The following is a 6,279-nucleotide window of genomic DNA, read 5'->3' on the forward strand; positions in this document are numbered from 1 at the left end:
TTACAGCTGCATTTATAGTGTAAGAGACTATGCCCAAGTGGGCTGGTATCTTCAAGGGTATTGGCTGAAGGAGTTCCCACAGTACCCCCCTTTTGTCTAAATAAGAGAGTTCTAAACCAAATACAAAACTATATACAATAAGAACAAATATCAAGTATAAAAATTAGAATTACAACCAGCATAAGCAATAGCAAGCAAGAAACATATGCTAAATGTTTCAATAATTATCCTATTCTAAGGGGTCTATCTAAATCTTGTATTAGAAATGGCTTGACCAAGTCATGAGAGGAAAGTAACTGCAACTATTTAGTCTTCAACCCCATTGAAAACCTGAGAAGGGAAATAATATTACTTGAGTGAACAGGAAGTGCAATCAAACAACTTCCAAAATGTGCAATAAATGACAGAGACAAGTGGTTACCTGGGCAATCCCCCAAAGTCTCATTTGCAATGTTGGAGCAACCAATTTTGGAGCAGGCCTAGAGTAAGTGATAGATCATTTTCAGAGGCAGGAAAATTTTCAAAACCATCTTACCCTACCTTGGCAAGGTTTGGCAGTCATTTTTCTTGTATCCTGCTTGTCCTGTCCAGACACTGTGTTTTGTCAGTTATTGAGGCATGGGCAGTTCCTTGTCCAAAGGCCAATTTTGCCAAAAAAAAAACAAAAAAAACAAAAAACAAGCTTCAAGTGGAGTGTCTTCGGTGTTCAACATTCTCTTGGGAATAGATCAATACTGCCAGGAACAATCATGTCTCATGTCAACAGAACCCTAAGTTATTTAAATGCCATATTCTACAGTTCTTTGAAGTGGTTGAAGATTACCTATCTATTGCAAAATATAATCTCTATGTATCTAAAGAACCTAATTAATCTAACTATAAGTATGACAAACATGGATGGCTATTCACCTACAATTCTTAATACCTATATAGCTTAAAGACTAAGGCTTCATATTAGAATATTAAACAATCTTTAAACAACTGTGCAGCAAATGGGAACAATGACCTCAAAATATAAACAATATATAAGTTTCTTGATCAGAGGTAGAAATGTATAGTGCAATGTGATAAATATATCCCAAAATTATATCAATATACAAAATGTCTTAAGCAGAGATAGAAGCATGCATGCATACTGTTAGACCCCCAACTCTGGGATGCTAAGTCCTCAGGAGGGCCGCCCCATGTAACCGCTCACCAGTCCAGCTGATGCAAAAGCAAGAGGAATTTTATTCTCATTTGCGCAAATGGGCTCCTCAGCCAGGAGAGCGAGAGAAGCCCCAACTAGCTATTACAGGCTACTTTTAAAGGCAAAAAATACATATTCAGGGAGGGAGGTGCAGTGGGTTGTTTGTCAAATGCAGGGATTGGCTCATTTTAAGGGCATTTACTATGATTGGTTATGTCAAAGGCGGGATGGGCGGTTGCTGGGTCAGGCGAAGGACAGGGAAGCACCCGCAGGCTGTTGGAAAACACCTAATGTTCTAGTCAACAGGCAGAGTGGGGTCACGACTAGTTCACAAAACCATGTTTTCTCTAGTTCGCAAAAGCATGTTTTCTTCAATATAATCTGACAAAATAACTACCTAGGTGTACAAATATTGTCAACACAAATAGGAGCAGATTCAATATAATTTGAATTTGTATCACTATACAAGAATCTATACCAATGTAAATTGCCTATAAATAATAGCTCACAAGTATTCACTCTATTACTCACTATTATTAGTGTGAGTAAGCACACACTAATATGCCTTTTATCCCATCCAATTTTCCTCTTTTTTTTTAATCAAAATACTGCTTGGCCTATTAGCTTATGCATATTTATATCTAGCTCTTACATCTTAAATTAACCCATTTCTATTAATCTGTGTATTGCCATGTGGCTGTGGCTTACCAGGTAAAGTTCTGTCCCACATCTAGCGTCTGTCTCCTGCAGTGGCTAGATGGCTTCCCATTGACTACCTACTCTCTTGCTATATCTTTTCCAGTTTGACTATATTCTGCCCTACTATAGGCCAAACCAATGGTTGTGATACAGCTGGGTATCACTGAAGGCATGCATATTTTTGTGTAGCCATTTGACCTTTACATAATGGTGTGAACACAAGCATGAAATCACTGCATGATTCATCAAACCCTTTCCTAGATATTTACCTATGAGAAATGAAAATGCATACTTACACAAACACCTACACACGAATATTCCGGAATCTGTATTTAATTGGAGACAACAACTTAGTGAATGAATAACCAACTGTTCTGTATTCATGCAATGGGGCATCTCAGCAATAAAATAGAGGGACTGGAATGAGTGAAGGAAGCCAGTGGAAATAATGTCTCCTGAGAAGTCCACTTAGGCCATAAACCACAGGGGTAGAAATCAGATTGGTGGTGGTCAGGGGCAGGGAATGGCCCAAAGAACTGAGAATAACAGAAATGTGCAATATCCTAACTGTAGACTTTGTTAGCTATGAGCTATCAGCTATGGCCTTTGTCAAAACCGATTGAACATTCCATTCAAATGACTGATGTTGGGGCTGGAGAGAAGGTCACCAGATAAGCTTAAGACTGCCTAGAACTCTAGCTCCCAAGGATCTGACACCTTTCTCTGGAATTCTTGGGCACCACCATCACTGGTGTATTAGCTCACATAGACATACACACATACAGATAATTCAAAAATACATATAAGACAAAACAAAATGAATGTTTAAAAGAGGTGATTTTACTGCTTATAAGTTTGCTTCAATGAATCTGACTTTTAAAAAAAGTTTTTATGCCGCTGGGATTGGCTCCGTTGACCACCCCTTCTTTGCTGTTTGTGGCAGTGTCTCAGGGCCTCGTATAGGCCAAACTGTCCCCAAACTTACTAGTAGCCAAGGATGAACTTTCATTTCTGATCCTTTTGCCTCTATAATCTGAGTGCTAGGACTACAGGTGTGCTGTGCACCATCATTCCTGGTTTATGTAGTTTGGGCACAGACCCCAGAGAGGGTTTTTTGCATGCTGGGACAGGCACTCTTATCAGCTGAACCCCCCCTCCAGCCACCACCGCCAGTTATTAACTGGACTCTGTCTAGTTTCTGGTCTGCCCTGCCTTCTCCACAACAGAGCCAGGGATCAAGCATTCAGGAGAGCAGACAGGACTGACCAAGAACTTGGGGTTAGGGTAAGAGAGACTCAGTGGGCCAGTTGACCCTCCACAGACAGACCACTCCGCCGACCCTGCAAAGGTGAGATTCTAATGCCTACCCGCAGAGTGAGAGTGACCGGGGTAGGCAGAGCAGACTGCACTTTGACAAGACCGGACACGCCTGTCATCCCAGCACTTAGCGGGATTGTCAAGGGCTGAGACCAGCCTAGGCTATGTAGTGAAACCCTGTTTGAAAATGTAAAACCAAACAAACCACAAACCCCTCCACATGCCTGAGGCTACTTGAAGTTGGGAGATGTGAAGGTGGGACACGAGACAGTTGTCCTCTACCCTGTCCCCGGCCTTCACAGGCACTCCAGACAGCTGGCAGTTGTCTTTTATAAGAAGTGGTTTTCAATGTTTTTGGTGAACATGCAACATTATGGTATTTTCTTACATGTATGTCGTTGTTTGATCATATCTGCCCTTGCACCTTTCCTTACCCCTCCTGCCTGGCCCTACTCCCTTCTTCCTCACTCAGAGTCCCATTCCACTTAGATATTATCCATCTATCGTTGTATCATATACTGCATATTTGTCTGTCTTCTCTCTGTTACCATCTCTTGCTCTTTCCCCCTCTTGCCTTTAAATCCCTCCCTCCCCATTGTCTCCTTTCTAGTCTCATGTCATATATATGCATATATATGGGACTTTCATGTACATAATATATACACGATTCTTTATATAAGAAAAAGTAAGTGATCTTTGTCTTCCAAATTGGCTTATTTCACTCAATATAGCACTCTCCAATTGTACCCATTTTCAAGAGCGTGACATAATTTCACTCCTCTTATGGCTAAGAAAAACTCCACAGCATGTATGTATGTGTGTCACATTTTTTATGCACACCCATGTTGATGGACACATGGTTGGTTTCACATCTGGGCTGTTGTGAGCAGGGCTCAAGAAACCCAGATGGGCAGAAGTCCATGCTGACTCAGCTTCCTTTCTGCCTACACCCAGGAGAGTCGCTTGGCTTTTATACCCACAGATGTCCTTGAGAGAATTGTCCGTTGATCATTTGAGTCAAAGGCCCTGTTTACTTTTCAGCAAACATTTCATTAGAACTTTTAGGTGCTGAAGGGATGGCACAGTGAGTCAGTCCTCACAGACACTTGCTGGCAAGCCCCAAGATCTGAGTTCAGCCCTTGGAGCCCATGGAATGGAATTCAGAATGAGGGAATCAACTCTCTAAGTTGTCCTCTGACTTACACACACACATAGACACAGACACATACACATGCACACACATATACATGAATGCACACTTGTATGCATACATGCGTGCACACATGAACACATACACACACACAAACACTCTTAAGACTTTTAAAGAAAATGTAAATAGGGGCTGGAGAGATGGCTCAGAGGTTAAGAACACTGGCTGCTCATCCCGAGGTCCTGAGTTCAATTTTTGGCAACCACATGGTGGCTCACAACCATCTGCAGTGAGATCTGGTGCCCTCTCCTGGCCTGCAGGCATACAGAACACTGTATACATAATAAATAGATCTTTTTAAAAAAATGTAAGTATTCCAGCTGAAGTGGACATCTTATTCACTGGGTGTTACCGATGTATAGCTGAGGCTCAGGAGAAGTAGTCCAGTCAGTAAGGAGCCTTACTGAGCTTCTGCACTGGGATTCTGGTCCCAAGCTTTCAGACCACCTCATCACTCACCACCTTCCAAATTTTCCCTTTTTCTTTTCCCTTTAGGATGTTTTTCTTCTGTAAAGTGGGTCCAAGGCTGTGCTCTGGAAATCACAAGTGCTTTGTCCCCACCAAAGTCCTGCTGGGATATTTGCTGTAGACTTGGTTTAATTGGGGTGCACTTGAGAGAGACACTCCCATCAAAGTGGATCCGAGGGTCACTCCACCCAGAGCCTCGACCTGGTGCAGTATAGTGATGGCGGTGGGGTGGTGAAGTGTATCCTGCCAGAAACCTGCAAAGGGGCTCAAAGCTCTTGAATGGCTAGTGGCTGGTAACACAGAGCTCCAGGCCCGGGTCGAGTCCCCAGGAAGTCTGAAGTCATGAGGAGCTTCGCTGAGGAAGTGCAAAGATCTCCTGCAAGCAGTCTGCCTGGCCTACATGACTCCCAGCCATGGGCTCATCAGTATCACGACTCAGAAGCCTCTGGGTTTGGACTTTGCCACCTTGAACAGAGTCCAGCACGCAGGTTGGGGTCAGTGTGTGCACCCTGATAGTCCTGCAATGAAACTGACCTTGTGAGTGGAGTCGGAAGCAGTGGAAGCCGAGGGAGGGAAGCCGCTGACACCGGACAGGTGCAGCACTTCCGCCTGGTCGGCCAGGAAAAAGGCGGAATGCTTGTAGGGCCGCGGCCACACCCGCAACAAGCCTTTATTTCACAAGTTCCTGGAAAGGTGGGTAGAACTGTTGCATAGAGACAAAACAAAAAGTTCTCAGGGGTGCACAAGCAGACCCTGCATTTAGTCTTTAATGCCTGACTGACAAGGAACTCAGTTCTCCTCCAGGCAGCCGCCATAGCCCACTCCCAAACAGCTACTGCCTCTACACTTCCTGTAAGTTTATTTCTAAGTACCTCACAGTCCGTCTCTCCTCTACTTCACCCATCCCAGAACTTCCCTGCTGCCTCCCACCACCCCTCCAGTGGGAAAAACTTGGGCAAACACGTCACCAGCCCTCCCTTTCCTCAAATTTCTGACTCCAGCTCAACACCTGATCAGCTCGCTAAGATCATATTCCTCGGGACCGAGAAAATCTGATTGGCTCTCTGGGTCAAACAACTCCCCGTGTGCCAAGACAGATGGACCACTTGGATCCAAGTCCCCAGTTCAGAACAAAGACTTTGTGGAGGAGCGGGGTAAAATCGCCAAGAGCCTTAGGGCAGGGAAAAGATGGCAGGTTTCCTGGTACAGCCAGTCTCAAGGAAGGAAGGTGCTTGGGAAATGCTGACAGCTTGCAGAACAGAGCGAGGGATGTCTGCCTCTCTCTTTCCCAGACATCTTAGCAGGCAGCGCCCTGCAGTTTTCCCGAGTTACCCTCCCTTTTCCTCACTCGTTCACGAAGTGGCCAGGTGAACCAGAAGCCTTGTTCTAGCACAGG

Source organism: Myodes glareolus, chromosome 13 (genome assembly GCF_982192425.1).
Source record: "Myodes glareolus chromosome 13, mMyoGla1.1, whole genome shotgun sequence".
NCBI classification, from domain to species: domain Eukaryota; kingdom Metazoa; phylum Chordata; class Mammalia; order Rodentia; family Cricetidae; genus Myodes; species Myodes glareolus.